We start from the raw sequence: 12,174 nt of genomic DNA on the forward strand, positions 1-12,174 counted from the left end.
TTTTAGGTTTAGTTCCAATATCGTAACAAACCTGTTTGATACCAATCGAATTCGCATTGACTCGCCGCTGCAATTCCCTTGTTTTTGTTTTTGTGTAATTTTTTTAATCTAACAATATTATATTGTGGGTTTGATATTGATACTGTAATGAATTTAACCGATACCGAATGAATTTCCATTGGCTTGCCGCTGTATTACCGACAAATAAACATCATTTTAATATTATTTTATCGGCTTTAAACGTGTTAATTTGAAGAAATCATTTTTTGGTTTTAGCTGCGGTATAGGAACGAACCTAGTCAATGCCGACCGAATTCGTGTCGACTCGCTGACGCAACGTATTGTTGAACTGACCCCCCGCGTTTTACCGACGAAAAAACATCATTTAACTATGTTATCTTTTTGTATCATAAGCTATACAAGTGTCACAACTATTCTCGGTGTTTACTAATTTATTTTTTGGGTTTGTTCATGTACTGGTACGAGCTTAACCGATACTAACCAAATTCATGCTGCTTAATTATAAGCTATACGTGTGCAGATACTGTTTTAGGCCTTCACAGATTTATTTATTTATTTCATCTAGTGTCATTGACGTAACAAACTTAATCAATACAATCAAATTTGTGTTGTGACGGCTGGTTTGGTTACGTAGTTGAAATGAAGTTGGATGGGGGTAAGAATGATGATCACAGTCGATCAAGGTATGTGTGGAAAAGTTGGGTCAACCATCTATCAAACCATTTTTGTCATCATTGTTAAAGCTTGTACTGTGTGGCAATTAATTAATGGTACTTAAAAGAAAACCACGGGCCACATGGTACCTACAGAAAAGTGACCACGAGGCATCGAACACCCTTTTACTCAATACATATATTCTAGTGATTTTCTTTCCTTTATAAAGTGACATAGGAGTAAGTTGGAATACCACCATTGGCCAAATTAAAACCAATTAATAACATGGACATCTTCACTGAATGGCCTCTTACAATCATACTAGGCCTCTCCATTTTATGCATATTCATATACACCACTCTAACCTCCACTAGTTCGTCCAAGGCAAAGCTTCCCCCAAGCCCTCCAAAGCTTCCCATACTCGGAAACGTTCACCAACTACTAGGTAAATCCCGTCATGAGGCCCTTTGGCAACTTTCGAAACAATATGGTCCCGTTATGCAAATCAACATTGGTTCACAACCCTTCCTTGTCATCTCTTCTCCTGACATGGCCAAAGAAGTCTTAAAAACTCAAGATCACAATTTTTGTTCCCGTGGACGTTTCCAGGCTACCAAACGATTTACATACAACTATAATGACGCTGCCTTCTCGCCACACAGCGATCACTGGAGGGAAATGCGCAAGCTTTTGGTGACTGAGTTCCTCGGTCCGAAGAGAGCTAAATTGACTAATCACATGTTGGTGACAGAGATGGAGAGTGTCATCCATTCTCTTTCGTTAAATCCACCAAACACGGAGGTAAATCTAAGTAGTATGTTGTTAGAGATAGTAAAAAATAAGGTGTGTAAGGTGGGATTTGGTAAGAGCTATGTGGACCAACTGCTAAAGGGTCCGTCGTTAGATTTTATGCTTGATGAAACCATTCGATTACTAAATGGATCCATCGGTGATTCTTTTCCATGGTTAGGTTATTTTATTGACCAACTTAGTGGATGGAATCATAGGCTGGATGATGGCTTTAGAAATCTTGATACATTCATCGATACAATCATTGATGAGCATCGAAAAAAAAGGCGGAAGAGATAAGTGACGAAGACAAAGATTTTGTACATACTGTACTCGACATGGCTTCCAAAGAAAATGCTTCTGGCTATCGACCGAGTTATGCAGATTTAAAAGCTCTTATGATGGTAAACCATTTATTTTATTACATTTACTTTTATAAAGATCAAATTAAATGGTTAACTAATATTTCAGGATATTATTACTGGGGGAATTGATTCAACTGTTCTGGCTTTGATATGGGGAATGTTCGAGATCATTAAAAATCCAAGAGTGATGGAAAAACTACAAAGTGAAATCCGAAATTGTGCGGGAGAAATACAAAAGGTAGAAGAACTGGATACCTCAAAAATGGTATTCTTGAAAATGGTTGTCAAGGAGTCACTAAGATTGCACACGCCTGCTCCATACTTGATTCCACATGCATGCTTAAACCATACTAAAGTTAGTGGGTATGATGTCTTTCCTGGTACTGTTGTTCTCGTCAATGCTTGGGGGCTAGCAAGAGACCCAAGCATATGGGGGGAGAATGCAAAGGAGTTCTATCCAGAGAGGTTTACTGCCAATCCTGATGTTGATTTTGGAACCGATAGATTTGAGATGCTTCCGTTTGGAGGGGGGCGAAGGTCATGCCCGGCAAAGAACACAGCACCAGGTAATTTAGAGTTCGTGATCGGAAACCTTCTTTACTGGTTCGATTGGAAGCTTCCTAGTGGATCGACGATTGAAAATCTGAACACGGAAGAACTGGGTACCGCGGTTCTGAGAAAGAAAGATCCCCTTTTCCTTGTACCCACAAAGCATAAGACTTCATCAAGTACCGTATAAATAATTAATTGTCAAACATGATTTCATCTTTATGCAACAACTTAAATGAAGCACAAACATGTTATGTGCTGGAAATAATGTATTTGAGTTCTTGTATGCTTAAAGTTAGTTGTGCTATATATTTTCTGTAAGTTATAGAGCAATCATCTTTCATGTGTGGATGCTTTCATTGTCGTTCATTTGGCTAGTTATGTTTCCCGACAGTGGTGCGTTCCTCCTTGATGACGTTAAAATTAGTATGAACATTTAGCATCCCGCCTAAAAAAGGTTTGGTATTGAGGATAGTTCCAAGTTAATGCTTTAAAAAATGATGGCAAAAAGTTCCACACGAATTAAACGTCACACAAGGATCATTCTTAAATTTTTACAAATCTTAAAATGTCTCTCCACACAGTTTCACCATTGCATTGTGGCATACATATATCCCCGTGTATTCTTTCCAAGAAAATAAGGGATTTAGTCCCCACCTTAATTGGTCACGAGCGAGTAATCAACTTTCCTTTTGAGCATGCAACACATGTAATGTCCTTAGTCTGAAGAACCCTTTGGTTCTTTAAAGAGTGTCCATATGAATCTTTTAATTTTTCGCATCATTATTGAATCGGGATGGCCTAACCGATCATGCCAAACATAAAGCTTTCTTTGTCCATAAACTTCTTGTTATGACCATATTATATTCAATTGCGGTAATTTTAGTGCAATACAAACCAGAGGCAAGTGCGGGTAGCTTTTCTAAAACTTGTTTTTTACCCGATTACGTACATAAAATAAATCACAAAAATGATGCATAGATAAAAACTGGCCCAACTAGTTAAGCAACACCAAGACCTAGTGGCAAAGACAAAAAAATCAGAAATGTAAAGAACTAGAGAAAAGAACGATCTCACAACAATTTATCTGTTAATGAATTGCAAAAATCACTCTTGAAACAACCTAAATAATATGTCTGTAATCCACCACAACCGTTGTTCCAATATTGATTAGAACCAAGAAGACCATCAAAAACACAATACCCCAAATTAGGGTTTCAGATCTAAAAAACCCCCCAATTCTTCAATCAGAGTGAAAACCCTAATTCTTCAATCAAAGAACAACTTAGGGAAGAGTGAGCGATCAGCGCATTATTGCTTTGATACCATGTCACAAAAGAATATAAATTATTTTATTGAAAGCAAGAAACAAGAAAAATAAATCTTGAATGATTACAAGCAGAAACGTCGTTAGCAACAGCTCTATACAAACAAGAAAAGCAAACAAACTACTGATATAGAAGAAGTGTTAATTTATTGCACTCATAACAATGAATAGAATGTCTTCTTCTAAGGAGGCGACGACCTAATTGCACAAGGAAGGAGCAGATCGTTGACACGGTATTCCAAAGATAAGCCCAGAGAATTTGGTGTTTCCATAGCTAGCACATGAAAGACGCTCCATTCCAAACTAGAAGACGCGTCAGTGAGAAGCTACACTGATCGGGTTAAAGAAACCTGGGCTCATAGTCGATAAATGGTCTGAAACTCTTGTCTCTATAAATTAGGATCATAAGCTTTAAAATTTCTAAAGCTACATCCTTTTTGGAGTTTCAGTTCTTTCGGGTTTCATCCCTTGGATTACTATCAGATGTGGATCTGTCATAAGCTTTTTCCTTTCTTGAATGAACAGACTTACTTCGACTTATTTTGTTTGATTGACTTTGACTTGTAGAAATGTCCTTGATTGCTTCAAGAATTGGAGTCATAGCTTATTTCATCATCTTTTGGAGTTCGTCTTTATATTGGGCGGGAATTTCTTTATTTTCATTATTAATGTTCTCCTCATTCTAGTTTTCTTGGAAGAATTGTTCTGACAATTTTCACTTTCTTCTCTTGACATACTAAAATAAAATTTTAAAGATAAATTCAATGTTCGGGGAATTCAAAACTTATCTTTTATATATCATATTATAGTTACAAGAGTGCACAACATTATTATATAGCTACATTTGTTTACAACTACTAGGGTTCTTATTGTCTACTTCTTCTAGCGAACAATTAATTTCTTGATCTTGGTGTTTTCTTTTTCCTTTTCTTTCATCTCTATTTCTTTCTTGAGCATTGCTTCTGCTAATTTGGTAACATCAATTTCATAATGAGTTAAATCATCTTTGATATTATACATTCCTTCTAAGGAATTATAATCCGTTTCGGACATTCACCTTTAGAATGTAAGAATCTTGAATTATTGGATATCTAAAATATTTCTGTCCCTGAGGATATTCTTTCGGATAGATCATTACCTCTTTTCCCTTTATCATCATTAGTTTCTTGAATCTGCTTGATCATGCTCCATGCATATTCTGATTTGGAATGATCAGAGCTAGTGGAATGTTAGTATCGAAGGAATTTGAATCCTCCTCCATTTTTGTCTAATATGAGTCTTCATCACTGGATACAGGGATTGGGAGTAAAGTTGTCCCCATACACCCTTTTTTTACCCGATCGAGGTTGAAATAATCCTCGACTAAATTGACGATCGGACATCTGTGCGATGTCATATTAGGGATAGGAGTGTATTCCTATATTATCCGTACTTTTGTATCTTATTTGTAGCAATTTTATTATTTAATGTTGCAACTCTGATACTTTTAATCAAGAACCAATAACTATATAATAAGATTGAATCTTATCCGTAATATTTTTTTAATCATTCAATGATTATATCCTTTGATATTCTAAAAATGAATACCAATGATTTCATCATAAACTTAATAACTGATTAAAGCCTAGATATAATTAAATATCTAATTTTGATAGGAAAAGTTAACGTACAAATTAAATAGCATGCTAATTGTAATAATTAAGTAGTGTAATTATTCTGTAGCGTAAAATTACACTACAATGTAATTATATAATTATAGTCCTATGTGTATATATAATTGCATTATTTGATTTTCACAATTAGCATGTTAACTTAATTTATATTTGATCCAAACTCTCTCTCTCTCTCTCTCTCTCTCTATATATATATATATATATATATATATAGAAGATTTCTTTTGAGAACCACTTTGAGTTTTAAGAACTCGAAAAAACTCAACATAACAATTTTTTTTTTGAATTTTTTTACACATACGTAATATATGTAGATTACATATACGTAAAAAAATTACAGAATTTTTTACGCACCGCATCAACTTTTTACATATGTGTAACAAACGGTTAAATTAGTGTAATAAGTGGACAGCTTTATTTTCTCTCCTACCATAATTTTTTAATCAGATTTAATCTCAACCACATAATCTAATCTATTTAATTAAATGTGTGGTTAAAAATGAAGTTATTAAGTTCTTAAAACTCAACAAGGTTTTCAAAATATCCCTCCCCAATATATATATATATATATATATATATATATATATATATATATATACACACTTGGTTAGATCCCGTGTTACACACGGACGAAAATATATAAAACTTCATATGTATGTGTGTGCGTGCGCGTGCGCGCGCGCACGTGTGTGTTATATACATTTTAATGAAATGTAAACGTCAGATAATTATAGGATTTCAGTAAATCAAGACATTTAAGTATAGATGTTGTAAAATAAGTTGTGTGTTATGAAAACTATTTTTATTGAAATTATAAGACATTTAAGTACACAACATAAAAAAATGCTACAAATATGAATATAATAATGAGATATATTTATAATTTTATTAAACTGCGCATTTAATAAAGCAACAATATAATCCAAATCTTTTGGCTTAAACACCATTTCAATCCAAACATCCATACATCCGGTCCAAGCGCTCATAAATAATTTCCCAAAATCCAAAAAAAAAATGAAGTCTCAAAATTAAAAAAAAATAACAATTAAAAAAATTAATTGTTTTTATTACTCAATAAATGATGATTTTAACAATTAATTTTGAAACTTTCTTCAACTTAGTAGTTAATGTTTAAAATTAACATGTGAAAATTATATAAATGGAAAATTGATGAGTTGGAAGCCTTTGTGGGCATGCTAATTAAATGTCATGTGAAAACCTTATATTGCTTTAATAGTATAGTAAGATATGATCCAAACTCTCTCTCTCTCTAAATATATATATATATATATATATATATATATATATATATATATATATATATATATATATATAGGGTAAGGTTAAAATAAAAACCTACTTGACTTGTGAAAAACTCTAGAAATCCATTCTCAACCACATGTTTTTAATTAAAGTTTGAAGCTTGTTGTTCAAAATTAAAGTTAATAAAAAATGTAAAAGTAAATATAATTTGTTCTCTCTCTTGAAAACATATATAAAAATTAGTAAAAAAATGTTAAAAAATAACAAAACATTTTTTTCCGATTTTTCGATGGTTTGTATTAAATGTAACAACATATATTACATGTGCATAAAAAAACAAAAACAAAAAAAAACGATGTTAAAAAGGTTGCATTTGAAAAAAAACAGTTGTGTTATCTGATAAAAATGTTGCATTAGGTCTAATGCAACTTCACCTAATGCAGCTTCTTTTTGTAAAATAAAGGTTGCCTTAGGCCACTTTTTTGTAGTGTGTGTGTGTGTGTATATATAACCCACTTGAGTTGTGAAAACTCTAGAAACCCATTCTCAATCACATCTTTTTAATTAAAGATTTAATCTTGTGGTCCACAATTAAAGTTAATAAAAAATATAAAAGTTAATTTACACTTTCTCTCTCCTGAAAACATATATAAAAATTAGTAAAAAATGTAAAAAAAATAACACAACATTTTTTTTATGTTTTCGATGTTTTATATTAAATTTAACAACATATATTATATGTAACGAAAAAAAAACGATGTTACATAGGGTTTTCACGGGTTTTAACAACTCAAGTGGGTTTTCATTCTATACTTTGCCTGGGTTCTAGTGAAAACTCTTTTTAAAGAGAAAACTTAAAAACTCCTAAAAACTTTTAAAAAACTATTTTTAACTTTTTTTTAATTTTTTTTGAAGTTTCTTTTTTTTTTCCATTATTCTTATATGTTGTTATTGGTTCAAAAAAAAAAACTTGACGGTAACCTTGTCGGTATAGTGCGCATGTGTAATAGTGTGCATTGCATATATGCAAAAGTGTTTGTATTGCATAGAATACAACACTATTGCACATATTTGATACACACTATTGTATATATGCAATATAAGACTAATACACACATCGAATACACATTAGTACGTATGTGTAATACAACATTAACGCACATGTGCACCACATCGACTTTTATTTTATTATTATTTTTTTCATATAATACAACACTACTACACATATACAATACACAAATATTGAATATATGCAATAAAACACTATTAAACTAAAAAATACATAGTAATACACATGTGTAATACAACGGTATCGCACAGTAATACGTATGTGCATTACAGCGGTTTTTTTTTTTATTTATTTTTATTTTTTTATATTTTTTGAGTGAAATATAAGAATATATAAGAATAATGGCTAAAACAGAATTTTGAAAATATTTTTTTATTTTTAATTAAAAATAATTCTTTAGGAGTTTTTAGGAGTTTTTTAGTTTTCTCTTTAAAGGTGAATTTCTCTTGATCCTCTCCCTATATATATATATAGGGTTAGTTATATTTGAGAACACAAAAAAAGTTAAGAACTTTTAGAAACTCTTAAAAACCAAATGTTTTTTTAAACTTTTTTTATATATTAACATTATTTGAGACTTGTTTTATCATATTTATAAAAAAAAAAATTTTGATTACATATATAAATCAAAAGTTACACATGTTATGTGATAAAAATTTACATATGTGTAAAACAACATAGATATGTGTAAAAAAACTAATTTTCATAATTGTAATCGTAAATATAGATGCCAAAAGTGATAAAATTATACTTAAATAACATTAACCTACGAAATTTTTTACAAAAAACGTTAATTATTAAGAGTTTCTTCAAGTTCTTAAGTAATTTAAGAGTTCTCAAATGATACCAATCCTATATATATATATATATAGGATTAGGTTCATTTCCGAAGTTTTCTTATTGCGAGAAGTTCTTCCAGCCAATCATATAATTTTCTTTTTATTTTATGTTTAATTAATTATTGGGGCATATTAGTAAAATTTTCATGTTTTGTTTTTTGGTAACTATTTAATAAGTCAGGAGTTTCACACATCATTTTCTTTTTATCCTTTTTTATATTATATTGATTATTAATTTTTTATTATTTCAAAAGTCTTTTTACAATTCCATATTTTTATATTAAAATAAGAAAAACTCACTCTGAATAATTATCCCAACACATTAAAAGTAGATGCTACACATCAATGTTAATAACATATCCTATACACATCATACAACATATCCTACACATTAAAAATATATGCTATACATCAATGTTCCCAACATATCCTACACATCATACAATGTATCAAACAACATATCCTATACATTAAAAATACATGCTACACATCAATCTTAACAATATACCCTACACATCATATAACATATCCTACACATTAATTAATCAACATATCCACAACCCATATATGAACCTACATAACACATAAATGATCCGACATGTTATAAAATTTACACGTACAAAGTTCAAAATACCACATACACAGTACATATATGAACTCACGCATGATAAAATTTACACATACACAATTCGAAATACCACCTCCACAGTACATACATGAAGCTACACACAATAAAGTTTACAAATACACAATTCAAAATACCACTTACACAGTACAAAATAAACTCCTTTTTTATATTAAACTACGTATAATAAATAGTGGATTACGCTAATAACTTACAATTATAAAATTTTCACATACATTAATATCTAGCTTAATGAAAGAAATAAAATAGTAAAAATTATATACGACACTATGACTATTGATTAAGCATAAAAAATGAAACCGTTAATATCACTTACACAGTACAAAATAAACTCTTTTTTTATATTAAACTACATATAATAAATAGCGGATCATGCTAATAACATACAACTATAAAATTTTCACATACACTAATGTCTAGCTTAATGAAAGAAATAAAATAATAAAAATTATATATGACACTATAACCATTGATTAAGCATTAAAAAAAATGAAACCGCTAAATGCATTAATGTCTAGCTTAATAAGGGATACATCACAAAACACATATGCACCCTTTTTAATTAAAAATATGTCATCAACATGTATTTGTATTTATGAATTTGCCATTTCTTTTGTTGACCACTGATTAAACATAATCAATGGTTCAGATTCTCTTCTCGCATTTCTCGCTATAATATCACTCCTTGCAAGATCCATCCCCTACATATATATATATGGTTGAGTTTAATAGAGAAATCATATTAGTGTGAGAAGTTGGAGAAATCTTTTGAACCAATCATATTTTTTCTTTTCTTTTTCTCATTTAATTAAATATAAGGGTATAATGCTAAACCTAATAATTTATTTTATATGATAAGTATTAATTGTATTTTATAGTTTCAAATTGTCAAAACAAATTAAATTATTAACAATAATATCAAATCATCATTCAAGTTTTGTGCCGATCATACCACTTTTTATTTATTGTTATTATTATTATTATTATTATTATTATTATTATTATTATTATTATTAATCCTTGTCACTTCGTCAACCATTATTATTCATTTCCTTCTTATATTCTTATTTATCATCTAAATTTAATTTGACAACGTTTAACTTAACAAAGTGTCCCATAAGTACACTATTAACACTTCATCAAATTGTATGTATAAAGCATATGTGTAGGCTTATATCAATTTGTGTATCTTTTGACCCCTTCATGTAATATATATGTGTAGTATTTGATTCCTTAGATTTATTTATATAGTGTTTTATTTTGCATACGTATTAATAACACAACAAATTATTTTGAGTCGTATTCATATGTAGGATTTGCTCACTAGACTAGCATAATTTTTTTCAGTATTATTCATGTAACATCCTACACATTTATTATTTAAGTCGTATTCATGTGTAGGATTTGTTCACCAGACCAGCAAAAATTTCTTCAGTAGTACACATTTATTATTTGAATCATATTCATATGTAGGATTTGCTCATCCGACTAGCATATTTATTTGATTGTATTCATGTAACATCCTACACATTTAATATTTTAGTCGTATTCATGTGTAGGATTTGTTCACTAGATTAACATAATTTTTTACAGTAGTATTCATGTAACATCCTACACATATATTATTTAAGTCATATTTATGTGCAGGATTTGTTCAACAGACCAACATAATTATTTTTAGTTGCATTTATGTACCATTCTACACATTTATTATTATTATTCCTATACACATTATAATAACCCTACATATAAATATTTTGCATGTGTAGACTTTGTTCAAAGTGTGTGGGTTAAAATATCCATTCGAGTTCTTTATAATTCAAACCTACACAAACACATAATATACTTACAATAAATTATGATAAAAGTTACTCATCCACTATGTCAAAATAAATCTACGTCTGAAATAACAATAATTAATAACAAACAAAATCTAAAGAAATTCTGTATTTTCGTAAAATAGTTAACTTAGAATGTAAAACCTAATAGTTTGTTTTATATACAAAAATAATATAATTAACCTTATCTAAACAGGACACAAATTTGGAATGTGGCAGGCCATCAATTTGGAATGCATTAATATATGAACGTTTTAGCTCAAACTTCTAAATAACTAAATACCAATATACCCTTTTAGCATTAAATATATTAAAAAAGGAATATCAATATTACAAGATTGTCATCTTGAATGTAGGCCATAGATCAACACAATCAACGGTTTTAATTAACTTCTCATCTTCTCACGCTAATATGATTTCTTCACTGAACCATTTTATATATATATATAACATTAAATATTAAATTATTATCATACACATACTTTTATGATAATTTATTTTTATCTAATGTATGCATATTTGTCATATAATGCAATTGTTTCTTTTTATGTAATACATAATTTCTTAGAAGTTACAAGTAGTATTAAGCTCATGGCTTAAAATATACATTATAGAACTAAGGTCATGGTGCTATACAATTAATTAACATGAAACATGCAATTGTTTATTAAGCTCATGGCTTTATATATACACTTGTGGCATTAATATTTATTAATCTCTTTTTAACATGATGGAAAAGTAAGAGAGAATGTTTATTCAATAAATTAATGTAAATGTCATTACTTTTGACGAAGATCGGCTTTCCTGTCATGTCCAGTTGTTTGTGATGTTTTTTTTGGAATCCTGGCATCTTGTTTTCTTTTAATTAAATAAAGGGAAAATACCTCACAAGAACACACCATAAATATTGTTAAACAATCATGAATATTCGACGTTGAAAAAGGTAGCACGTAAATGTTTTACGTCCATAACTTTGGAATGTTTGTTCTTTCTTTTAAGTTTTAACAACGCCCTAAATCGGGAGTTTGGATAGCTACTTCAAATAGATCTAGAAAAAGAATTGGTGCAAAAGTTGCTTAATGAGACAGTTGAACTAGACAGAAGAAACTGTAGTTGAAGAATTTTTTTTTCAATGGGCTAC

At 29.8% G+C, this 12,174-nt stretch overlaps 1 pseudogene; it reads left to right on the top strand.

Moving 5' to 3' along the window:
• Positions 1–864: 864 nt before the first annotated feature.
• Positions 865–2,600, top strand: LOC143550326 (parthenolide synthase-like; annotated as a pseudogene).
• Positions 2,601–12,174: the final 9,574 nt, after the last annotated feature.

The sequence above is a fragment of the Bidens hawaiensis genome, unplaced genomic scaffold (assembly GCF_021521415.1).
Source record: "Bidens hawaiensis isolate Kalapana, Puna unplaced genomic scaffold, B.hawaiensis_p1.1 tig00016006_1, whole genome shotgun sequence".
NCBI classification, from domain to species: Eukaryota; Viridiplantae; Streptophyta; class Magnoliopsida; order Asterales; family Asteraceae; genus Bidens; species Bidens hawaiensis.